Source organism: Mandrillus leucophaeus, unplaced genomic scaffold (assembly GCF_000951045.1).
Source record: "Mandrillus leucophaeus isolate KB7577 unplaced genomic scaffold, Mleu.le_1.0 Scaffold387, whole genome shotgun sequence".
Lineage (NCBI taxonomy): Eukaryota > Metazoa > Chordata > Mammalia > Primates > Cercopithecidae > Mandrillus > Mandrillus leucophaeus.
In genome coordinates this window covers 2,499,036-2,512,179 of record NW_012104109.1, presented here as the reverse complement: position 1 = coordinate 2,512,179, position 13,144 = coordinate 2,499,036, and the positions used below count along the sequence as shown (strand labels likewise).

At 36.0% G+C, this 13,144-nt stretch overlaps 1 protein-coding gene across 5 annotated transcripts in view; it reads left to right on the top strand.

Moving 5' to 3' along the window:
• Positions 1–13,144, top strand: part of DIAPH3 (diaphanous-related formin 3) — a 519,652-nt gene that overhangs the window by 207,047 nt on the left and 299,461 nt on the right. The gene's annotated exons all lie outside the window — the stretch shown is intronic.

The following is a 13,144-nucleotide window of genomic DNA, read 5'->3' as shown; positions in this document are numbered from 1 at the left end:
ATTTAATTAATTGCTATGAGTCACATGGGATAGAAATATCAAATTTGTAGTGTCTTAAGAGTTAGCTTGAAAGAGAAGTATCTGAGTAGATTATATGATCTTTTCATTAAAAGCAATGGCATTCATTTTCCAGAATGTTTTGTGATAGGTTTTACCTATGTAGTGTGATTTTTAAAAAATTGTTTAGGTATTACATAAGTCTGAAAATTGAACTTATTTCATCCAGTTTCGTGGGCCTGCTACTTGCATTTCAAAACTGATCTCCACACAGAATTTTTAAGTATTATATAAAACTTACATTTTAGGTCTGTAGTGCAAAACACTTAGATCAATCATTACTTTTTAATTTTCCAAAAGAACTTTTTCACTGTAGACTTATGCCACCTATATCCCTGGGCTCATAGAACAAAGGAAGAGGTGGCAGGGAGAGATTGTACTGGATGGATACAGGTCAGAGACTTTTGTGTAGAGGGTTGAGTTGACTTCTTAAATGTTGACTGTTATCCAGGCACCATGCTAGATGCCTTATACATCTGATTTAACTTGAGCACAGCAGCCAAAGAATGTTGGCAGATATTTTAAAAATGTATTTGTATTCCTTTGAATGACTTTCTGAAAGATTAGAAACTCTTTCTAAAAGGTAATTGTAAATTAAGAAATTCTCAATGTAAATTAGAAACTCTTTCTAAAAGGTAATTGTAAATTAAGGTAGTTTTCTAGAATTTGGTAAATCAAAAACCGTTAACAGATATTTTTGTGTACCATTTATCCTGACTAAAATATTAAAAATGGTATATTTTTGGTCTTTGAACACAGGGAGAATTTTCTCAGCAAGCTCACCCTAGTAAACTTGTGAATAAGATTTTAATTTTACCTTTTGATTATGAAGGATCAAAATTTTCTTTGAATAAGATTAGTGTACTCTTCTGGCAATCAAGGAAAATATATGGCAGTTAAAATTTGTATTTACATGTAAAACACTTCAGAATTTCAGATTTCATTATCTGGAATTGATTAGTTTTCCTTTTGCTTTCCTAGTAGGTACAAACGGTGGTTCCTAAAAACTATTTAAGTAATGCTGCCATAGAGCTACTCTCTCTTTTTTTCTCCTTACTCTGATTACTTTCTTAATTAATGAGGCTCAAAAGGGAAACTTGTTAGCATGTCTTTAATTTAGCTGTAGTGTTAGCCCTAAATGAAATAATTGGACCTTTAAAAAATTCTTAAGTCATCTAACTTTAGCCTTGAGATTCAAGGTTGAAAAAAAAAAGTGATATATTTGCTGAATCTAATAGTAGTTAGAAAGATTAAGGTGAAAAGGTGATCAGTTTTTGCATACTCCTTCTTTCCATCTCTCTCTACCTTTGTACTGCTGGTCCTTTGGCCTGAAATCTTTACTTGACTTAGAGGCTGGCAGAGGACTATGATACCTTCTGTCTCAACTCAACTCAAATGCTGCTTTCTTTTTTTCTGTGACAGTAGATGACATTTCCAAGGGGAACACAAAAGGTGGGGAAGCCCAGGGTTGTGACTTCGAGCAGTGCTAACATTTGTCAGTGGTAAGCAGAGATGAGCTGTAAAGGTAGCTATTTTTTTGAGACTTCATTTTAAAGAATAATTCCTAGAAAGCATTATTTGAGGAGTCCTAAGAATGCTTTTTGGCATTACTGGTCATCTGGCAATCAAGGAAAATACATTGCAGTTAAAATGTGTATTTACATGCAAAACATTTCAGAGTATTTTATAGGAAAGGTCAGTCATTGCTCCGTTCAGAGAAATGGCATTTTATATTGCCATTTAATAGGAAAGATCAGAAAGGAAGGAAAGAGAAAGAGGTCCAGAGAGCTTAGACAAGACTGGTCAAGTAGACAGGTTGCTCTTTGTGGTCTCTATTCGTGACCTGGCTGCTGAGGCATTGAGTCCAAATGTTACATTCACCTGTCCCCCTGACTCCAACATACTTCGTTTGAATCAATTTTGTAATTGCTGTATAATTCAAAATTATGGCCGGGTGCAGTAGCTCCCGCCTATAATCTCAGCCCTTTGGAAGGCCGAGGTGGGTGAATCACTTGAGACCAGGAGTTTGAGACCAACCTGGTCAACATGATGAGACCCCCATTTCTACTAAAAAAATTGAAACAAAAACAAACAAACAAACAAAACAGCCAGGCATGGTGGTGCACACCTGTAGTTCCAGCTACTCCGGAGGCTGAGGCATGAGAATTGCTTGAACCTGGGAGGCAGAGGTTGCAGCGAGTCAGGATCATGCCACTGCACTCCAGCCTGGGCAACAGAGTAAGACTCTGTCTCAAAAAAAAGAAAAAAAAAAAAAACCCAAAACAAAAGTAAACCTGGTCACTTATATATTGTTCATTCCAAGGTGAAAATCCATTTGTCTTTCCACCCTTTAGCAAGCCAGTGTGGGAGATAGAGGCATTGGCTGCTGGCTGATTTTCATCACAACTAGGCGGGAAAGGATGGTAATTACTGAAGAATAGTGGGTTTTTTAGAGAAATGGCGTATCTCTGTTTTTTATTGCAGTAGTAACTGGACTGAGAATCAAGGCTATTTCTTTGATTATAAAGAAGGACATTCCATCCCAGGCATTTAAATGATAGATGCCAATCCTTTGTGCTTCCCAAGCATTCAAACAAACAAACAAACAAACAAAACCAAAATAGGTAGTAAGAACAAAGGAACCGAATCCAATCATTTAAAGAGATCCTTGAAGATTTCTCTCTTGTAGCCTTTATTTGTTGTCAAATAAGTGGGTTTTTTTTCTTACGGTAGACACTACTTTAGGTTTTCAGGACTTTTACTGTTTAGACCACTGGGATTTACAAGTCTAATACATTGAGAGCTGGAAAAGGAGCTAATATCTATTGCACATACGTGATATATCAGTGCCTGAGCTGGGTTGTCTTCATATTATCTTGTTTAATCTTTACTGTATCTCAGCTGAGATCTTTTCTTTTGGTCTGCTGATGGCAAAACAATTCTGACTTCTTGCTATACTATCCTGCCCTACCTACGTTTACACTACCAAGATAGTCTTGATAAAGGCTTGGATATTTCCTCTTAATTCCTGTTGCCTTTTATTACATTCCTACTTTTTTTTTTTTTTCCAATTAGATCTTACCTATTCTGCTTTTTAAATTAATCTTTGTGACCATTTATAACGCTTCTGTGGGAAAGTACCTTGTGCCATATCTGTAGAGGAATAGGAATCCTCTCTAATCCTTTTCCTGTGAAAAATCAGTAATTTTTTCCTGATTCACTTACATCATTTTCTTTTATACTTTATTTTGCTGTTAAGTAACTCACTTTGGTTTTCTTGATTCTCTCTTGTAAGTTTTTGGGATACATCTCAGCTTTCTATATTTTAAATTATTCTGGAAATATATATAGACACTTTTCCAGATTATCTTTTTTCTTTTTATCATACCTCCTCTTTCATATCTTCCACTTTTTCTTATTGGCTACCACTGCCCCACTCAACAAATATTTATTGGGTGCATATTGCATGTTGCGCCTCGTGCTTGACACTGGGGATGCCAGCATGAGTAAGGCAGGCGTGCTTCCCTGACTCCTGTTGCTTTTACATTCCTGATGAAACTCAGTCAAGCTCTTAGTTGAAGCATAATGACAAGGAGTGGAATAACAAATGCTGATTTGGATTTTAGAAAAGACTGACATAGTTTACTAAATTCAGCTTCTGTTAAGACTTAACAAGGTTATAAAAGAACATTGTTTATATTTCTCTCTGAAATTTAATCATAATATTCACATATTGAACATTTGGTATCATCAAAATAATGCTAATGACCTGTGTGTTTTTTCTTTTTACCAGATTGGAAGCATCTGTTGGTTAATTTTTACAGGCTGTTGGAAAATGGATTAGAGTATACCAACAGGTTATTGGTGTTGGATTTGTCAAGTAAAATTAATATTAATTACTTTCATTATTCACAAACTGTTAACTTAATAGGGATTAAAGGGCTTTCTGAAAGTATATGAGTAGTCTAATTCACTTAGACTAATTTATTATGAAAATGTGGTTCCACAATTGTTAGCTTTCTGAAGTAATCATATTTTATAACAGGTACGTCATACTTGCCAGATAGGGCCCATAAATTGGTTTATAAATTATTTCTCAACTGAATAGTTATGGCATATGGAAAAAGTTAATGGATTATCCACTTAAAAACAAATCAAGCTTAGATTTCTGACATCATAGTTCAGTGGACAAAGAATTGAGGTAGTAAGTGATAAACATGGATTATCCCAGCAACTTGGCTGTGTTCAAGATGTTGCATTGTATTTGAAACATAATTTATTCCTCTGTACAAACAAATGTGTATAAAAATTTTGAAACTACCTCACAAGCCTACATTAAGGTGAACATATAGAAATATGGTTTTTTTTTTTTTTTGGAATGCATGCTAATAAAGAGATGATGCCAAAATAAACGGAACATGTTTTATACATAGTAAAGTTTTCTGAAAAGAACAGAATATTTCACAAATGCTAATTTGGAAGACTGGGGAGAAAGTCAGTAGAGAATGAAGTATTTCTCTAGGGACATATCATTTGGTTCTTGTCTGTGGCTGAATCTCAAAAGTACTAAAGAATTAAGGAAATTATGAAATGGATCAAGAATATCTTATCTTCCCATTAAAGGATCTCATTGTTACCAGTTACAGTACTTTCTCTGTTGAGGTGCTGAAGAAATGGGAATTTATTTTGAAAGCTTTAGAGAAATGGGAACTAAAGAGAGAGGCTAAAGAAAGTGGATTTATTTAGCTTGGAGCCACAGAAGACTTGCAAGTCCACCAAATGCTTTGGTTAAATGCTTAGTTACAGCATATCTTTGGTATAGTGTGGTAGAAATTTATGCATTGTAACATCTGTACAGTATGCAAGAAACATGTCTATTTTGAATCCCTATAAATAGACATGTTTCTTGCATGCTGTACAGATGTTACAAACAGAAAGAGAAGAAACTAGGGTGTAGGTATATTGGGGTGTGTACGTACATACACATAGCTTTTTCTTTCTTTTTTCTACTTTCCTACTTCTACTGGAGAAAGGAATGATATTAGGGTAATGGATTTAACTGGAGTCACTTGACTAATGGTACATTGGAGGATACTGTTTCTTTTCCATTTTACAAGTTGACCTTAATATTTTAATATTGGTAGTAAGTTCTTAGTGGTGTGTCTGTAGCTATCATCCCTTAACAAAATTATAAAATTGTTACATTTCATTGTTGTTATCTCGAACCTTTTGTCTCAAAATTTATCTTACATTTTCTCTATCTTCTACCTTACTCTCCATTCCATCAGGGCAATTCTAGTTGCCCTCCTATTGCTTAAAGTGCACTTCCCTATTTTAGGCAGTTCTTTGCCTTGTCTGCGTCATGTTCTGTCATTCAGGACTCCCACTCAAATTAGTGCTTGTTATTAACCACCTGGAAATTTAAATGCGGCTTATCCTTCTGAATGCTCTATTGTAATCTTAAAGCATTAATAACATTTTGAGGCTGGGCACAATGGCTCATGCCTCTAATCTCAGCGCTTTGGGAGGCCAAGACAGGAGGATTGCTTGAGGCCAGGAATTCATGACCAGCGTGGGCAATGTAATGAGACCTGTCTCTACAAAAGTAGACATTGGGTGATAGAGTGAGACCCTGTCTCTATTTAAAAAGAAAAATTTGTAAATGTAGCTATTCACATACCTATCTCCTCCTTCCCCTCCTCCCCTCCTTACACATACTGTTTGCCTGACTAGGAGGTAGAATCATCTAGAGTTAGAATGGTAACCTGATACCATCCTTGGAACACAGGAAGAGAGTAGGGTCAAGATAGGAGAGTCAGAAGTAGATACAGGGTACTTCTTGCTGGATTATATGCTATATAGCAATTTGGTATTAAATAAATAGTATAGCAAATAAATGGTATAAATATAGTAAATAGTAAATTCTATGTAGCATTTTGATGTTCAACAGAATAAGTTATACATATTCTTAGAAAAATATGTAAAAAATAACTTTATTATATATTTTAGAACCTTGAATTTCACAATTTAGATTTTTAGGTGATTATGCATTCATGTGTTTAGGTAAGCTATTCTTGTCCCTCAAGGTTAAATCATTTGGGCATATGATCTTATAATGTATTCTGTGCATTTAATAGAAGCTTTCACATGTTTGTTGGCATCTGAGTAGGTAAGCCAGGTTAGAGACCTTTTGTTAGCACAACTTTCACTTGTCGAAGTTCATCTCTGTATCTTAAAAGAATGGATGTTTCAAAGTCAGACACTTTATCCCAGAATTCTTAACTTGGGGTCTGCAGATAGAATTCTGGGGTCTGAACTTGGATAAGAAAAACAATCACATACTTTAACCTCTAATTGAAATTTAGCTTTTTCTTCAATTATAGGCAACAAACATAGCAGTACCTATTAAATTTCCATGAGTACAGTTCATATATACTTTCAAAATACATTAGAATTATTTTAATTAAGTTGAAATATCATTTAAAATGATTAGTATTTCAAAATTAGAGTAGTTATTAGACCTGCAACTAGATCTTGTTATTTAATTCATTAATAAAGCAGATTTTGTTGATTGGTTCCACCTGGAAGCAGACACGGAGATGCTGGAGTGTGGGTTTTTTTTAAGGGTCAGGATGCAAGACTGGGCAGGTAAAACCTTAGACCATGGTGCAAACCTGACAAATCCTCAGCCAGTCTAGCTAGGAAGGAGCTCTGGAACAAATGATGCCTGTGAGAGGAGTCCCTCATTGGGCCCTAGTGGCAGTCCTTACTACTTGTGCCAGGCTCAGCCATAGGCTGAGGGCTGCCCAGGATGAGTGTGGCCTGGACTCAAAAGTTAAGGAGGATTCTAAAGTTGCTAACAACTTGAAGCCTGTCAGCTAAATGCACTCCTTGCGACTGAATGGAAAGTTCTTCCTAAATGGAGATCTGAGCAGCACATCTACATTGCTTCCTCACATGTGTATTACTATTTCATAAACTGGTGTTTAATGCATTTTGATAGCTCCTTTCAAGTATAATTTGCTTCCTTTGAAATCCTATATATTTTTGTTTATGCATTTAAAAATACTATTTTGAGAAAGGGTCCACTTCTTTGACTATCAATGGGGTCTTTGGTAAAAAAAAGGTCAAGAATTAATTCAGACTCTCTCATTTATGCAGTAGTGAAAGTGAAGTAACATCAAAGACCTGGGCCTGAGCCTGGGCTTAACTGCTGCCTATTTAAATTTATGTTGCCTTTTTTTTTTTTTTTTAAATTCAAGGAACCAATACATGTAATGAAATATTTCATCTAACTTAGAATAATGTTTTAAGGCAATTTTAACATCAGACTGTCCATTTTTGAATCTCACTTTAACAGACTACTATAATGCATTTATTAATAAAAGTATACTTAGATCAAATCTGGACAAAATATGAAACTCATTAATTAGATGATAATAAAACAACATATTAATAATGTATTTTTTACTAGTTAAATATTTGCTTATGTTACTTTATTTGCTCCCAGAAACATTTATGTGAAAGAACCAAGACAGATGTTGTATTCATTTATATGTAAGAAAGTTACATTCTTTGGTGAATTTCAGCTAAAAGAATCAGCTACTCTGAAGGGAATACAGATCCAAGTCTAAAGCCATTGGTCTTTGTGCTATGCCATGCTGCTTCTCTGATTAAAAGAAATCCTATTATGTTTTATTTAAAGTGCTCTGCTTTGATTTAAAATAATTTTCCTCTCATCTCCTGCCACCTTACCACTGCCCCACAGCAGTTCACCCTCATTCCGCAATTTATATTAAAGGCTTTAAAAACTTGCCGTTTTTTATTAAGACCATCTTTCATCATTTGGTACCTCTATTCACTTCTGTAAGTATTTGAGCTGTAAATACTAACACCATGCTGTGTAATATACACGCGAAGTGAGGCATGTTGTAGAGCCCACCCTACAAGTGTGTGACCCTGGCTTTTACAGCTGTAGTTTCTTTCCTCTATAAAATGGGGGACATAATACCCATCTCATGAGGTTATTGTGAGGATTATATAATGCATATTGTAAAGCATCTTTTGCAGTGCCCAGCTCATTGTAGTTGCTCAGGAAATGTTAGCTGAACTTAAATGTTGAGAATACAGAACTCATTTCAACTTATAAAGTTTTGTGTATCATCTCTGAATCTTCCACAGTGTAACAAGTTAAATGGCCTATATTCACTGTAGCCTTGCTTTCAAGTGAAACTTTCTAAATCATGAAACTACTGTGTTAACTGACCTATGTTAATAGCCACTTATGGAGACTACTGTAACACTGGTTCATACCATTAACTTTAGAAAATAATAATAGATTATTCTGTATATCTAGTTTCATTTTTATGTATGTCTTAAATGTCAAGTGCTTCATTAAGTTTCTTGAGACAGGGATTTGTTGAATCAGGAATAAATATAAAGCTCTTTTTTATTTCCTGATTTTTTTTTCCCCCCCATGACTTCTTTCCTTTCAGTTGATGACTCATTCATGGAACTGGGGCCTAATAATATTTGAAATTTTATGAGATTTGAAAGCTGAAATTCTAAACTTTGCTTTTCTTGTTGTGATTTCAGTTTTAGAGCATTGAACTGGTGACTTTGGGGGTGATCTTGAAAAACTCATTCACTCTTTTGTAAAATGTTACTTGTTTTTGCTTATAATTCATTATTTTTGACAGTGATTTACATTTTCAGAGATTAGTGAGGATGGTAGAGATGGCTCAATATAATTATGGACCTGGGTTGAATTAAGGCATAGAGAAGCTTTATTTGATAGGCAAATAAGAATGCCAGATAAAGTGTATGGCTAAATTCTCTGAAGGGTTTGCAGGAGGCATGATAACTTTTAGTGTTTTTAGTTTCATAGATTGCTAGCAGAAGGTTCGGAAGAGTGATAATTTTTTAGGAATGGATTACTCCTTTTTTTCTCCTCCATTTGTGTGGTACAAGCTAATAGAAATTAGTTGGGTGAACCATATGTCATTATACCATTTTGACAATCGAAACCTTCACGATTCAACTAAATATTCATTTCCTAAACTGCTGACAAATTATTAAGGAAATACATAAAGAAATGTCTTTCGTTTTTAGCTTAAATGAAAGTGAGTATTTATACTTCCCTACTAGCTTGACAGGTAATAGATGAGGAGGACAGAACTCTTGAAGTGAAAATTATTCAACTCAGAATATGACTTACAGCCCCCAAATCTGTGATTGGAAAAAAAACCTTAGAATTTTACATTCTGTATTAGTGTATATAAATCAGTCCTTTCTTGTGAATCAGTGAGGAAATTTGCCTGCAGGGAATGATTAAAACAAGAAGTCTGGTGGTTAGTGGTCCTAGAGTTGGTTAATTCAACATCCCAGTGATGTCAGAACTCTAGGTTAACTTCTCATCTATTTTTCTTAGCTTTCTCTTCAATTTCAGCTTAGCTTAGCTAACAGAGACTGGAAGAATCATTATGCTCACAAATGGGGTTTGTATTAGTTTTCTATTGCTGCTATAACACATTACTACAGATTTAGCAGCTTTAAAAATGCAAAGTTATTATCTTCCAATTCTATAGAAGTCCAGTGTGGGTTTCACTAGTCTAAAATCAACAGAACTGTGTTCTTTTCTGGGTGCTCTGGAGGAGAATATGTTTCCTTGCCTTTTCCAGTGGCTAGAGGCCACCCACATTCCTCAGCTTGTGGTCTCCTTCCTATATCATCAAAGCCAGCAACAACAGAGCAAGTCATCTTGTTACATTTCTCTCGCCTGGCTTCCATGATTCCATCTCCTTCTCTAACTCTGACCTAACCTACGAAAGGTTCTTTTAAAGACTCACATGGGATTAAATTGGGCCCACCTGGATAATCCATTCTGCTCTTCCCCATCTCAGAATCCTTAACCTTGATCACATGTGCAAAGTTCCTTTTTCCATGTGAGGTAAATTATTCACTGGGTCCCGAAATGAGGACATGGATATCTTTGGCAACGAGGGCTGTGGAACAACTGTATGCCATAAAATTGCAGTATTTCACAGGATACTTGGGTGTGAAACGAACATTATTTATGTTATGTCACTTTCTTTTAGCTTGCATTCCTTTTATAGGAATGCCATTTTAGGAGTCCTGGGGCATTTTGACTCAACTTTTTAAATCATTTATTCTATTCACAAAATGTTTATTGAAGACTGGGTACAGTGGTTCACACCTGTAATCCCCGCACTTTGGGAGGCTTAGGTGGGTGGAGCATCTGAGGTCAGGAATTTGAAACCAGCCTGGCCAACATGGTAAAACCCCATCTCTACTAAAAATACAAAAATTAGCTGGGTATGATGGTGGGCGCCTGTAATCCCAAGTATTTGGGAGGCTGAGGCAGGATAATCACTTGAACCTGGGAGGCGGAGGTTGCGGTGAGCCGAGATCGTGCCATTGCTCTCCAGCCTTGGGAAACAGGAGTGAGACTCCGTCTCAAAAAAAAAAAAAAAGTTTATTGATGTTTAGATCTATATCAATCACATTAACATATGTTTTTGTCCCCATAGCCAAATATGCCTTTCTAGATTTTAGGAAAAATTCTTACATTGTGTTTTCTTAAGTACCAGGAAACATTTTTTCCCTTCTTTGTCAAAATGTTATATTTAGTTAATGTGCATCAAGTATCATAGCGTGTATTTTGCAGTTTGTAATATATACTACTAATTTCATTTTTTTTTCTGGGAAATAAATAAATTATATATATTTTTATTTCATATATCTTTTTAAACCTAGAAGTACTTTCTATAAACCTAGAGTAAAGAGCCACTGGCATTTAAAAACATTTTTTGTGACTCTCACTACTATTTAAGATTGAAAGAGAAACTATTTCTAATCTAGAAAAAAATTTATTAACTTTTAAAAGATAACAATGTCTACATTGCCTGTTGATAAACTAAATTTCCTTATCTTAAAGTTTGTATTTTAAAACACGGATTGTTACTCTTGTTTTATGATGTTTCACAACATATTTTTACTTGAATATTTCTGTTCATGTGATAGAGACTCTGGGAATAGAGACCTTTTCCTCGTTCAAATGTTACTGAGACCTAATAATGGATATGAATATATATAATTTTATCATAATATGGAAAATATATGTTATTATAATTACATATTTCAATGGATAATTTAAAATACAGTATATAAAGTTTATTTTAATTGGAGAAACTTCATCACTGAGGGAAATCACATTTATCAAAAGATCTCTAGTTGCGACATTTCACACAAAATAAGCCATTTATTTTAATTTAATTGTTGGCTCTTAGTCATTTTCCAGTCCACTCTTCTATCATCATATTACCTTAGACTCATTCTTCCTGAAGCAGGGCTCGTCTTTCTCGTTTAATCTTCTTTTCTTTTTCATTACAGAGCCAATTATTTTTCAGGGTTTCACAGGTCACAGTGGGACAGTTTGGCTTTCTGTTCCCCTAGCATAAGATTCAACCCAGGAAAGCTAAAATAGCCAATGGGATAATTGTGTTTGTTTTTAAATGAGGGGTATTAGTCTTTAGAGCTTTTATGTTTTTCTATTTTAAAATTAGGCTTTTTCTGAATATTTTACTTTCCCAAGTTTTATTTTACTTCATTTTGTATCTTCTGTATTTGTATATACATAAATGACATTTTAAAATTGACCAATTATTTGTATTTTCATTAAATACTTTTGCAGATGCAGCAGTTTTTCAGTACTAATAGCAAGAAAAACTGCAGTTTGTGTCAGCTTCAGCATGGTAACTGTAATTGTCTATTCTCACCCTGCTAATAAAGACATGCCTGAGACTGCGTAATTTATAAAGAAAAAGAGGTTTAATGTCACATGGAGAGGACCCACAGTCATGGCAGAGGCAATGGAGGAGCAAAAGCCCGTCTTACATGGTGGCAGGCAAGAGAGCATGTGCAGGGAAACTGACCTTTATAAAACCATCAGATCTCATGAGACTTATTCACTATTATGAGAACAACGTGGGTAAAACCCACCCCCATGATTCAATTACCTCCCACTGGGTCGCTCCCACAACACGTGGGGATTATGGGAGTTAAATTCAAGATATGATTTGGATGGGGACATAGCCAAACCATGTCATTCCACCCCTGGTCCCTCCCAAATATCATGTTTTCATATTTCAAAACCAATCATGCCTTCCCAACAGTCCCTCAAAGTCTTAACTCAAAAGCATTAACCCAAAAGACCACAGTCCAAAATCTCATCTGAGACAAGGCAAATTCCTTCCACCTATGAGCCTGTAAAATCAAAAGCAAGTTAGTTACTTCCTAGATACAATGGGGGTACAGGCATTGGGTAAATACACACATTCCAAGTGGAAGAAATTGGCCAAACCAAAAGGTCTACAGGCCCCATGCAACTCTGAAATCCAGCAGGCGGTCAAATCATAAAGCTCCAAAATGATCTCCTTTGACTCCATATCTCACATCCAGGTCACCCTAATGCAAGAGGTGTGTTCTCATGGTCTTGGGCAACTCTGCCTCTGTGGTTTTGCAGGGTACATCCCCACTCCTGGCTGCTTTCATGGGATGGTGTTGAGTGTCTGTGGGTTTTCCAGGTGCATGGTGCAAACTGTCAGTGGATCTACCATTCTGGGGTCTGGAGGACAGTGGCTCCCTTCTCATAGCTCCACCCAGCAGTGCCCGAGTGGGGACTTTTTGTGGGGGCTCCCACTCCACATTTCCCTTCCACACTGCCCTAGCAGAGACTCTCCATGAGAGCTTCATCCCTGCAGCATGCCTCTGCCTGGGTATCCTGGCATTTCTATACATCCTCTGAAATCTAGGTGGAGGTTTCCAAACCTCAGTTCTTGACTTCTTTGCACCCACAGTCCTGACACCATGTGTAAGCTGCCCAGGCTTGGGGCTTGCACCCTCTGATGCAACAGCCTGAGCTGTACCTTTGCCCCTTTTAGCTATAGCTGGGACACAGGGCACCAAGTCCTGAGACTGCACGAAGCAGCAAGGCCCTGGGCCCAGCCTACGAAACCATTTTTCCCTTCTAGGTCTCCAGGCCTATGATAGGAGTGGCTGCCATGAA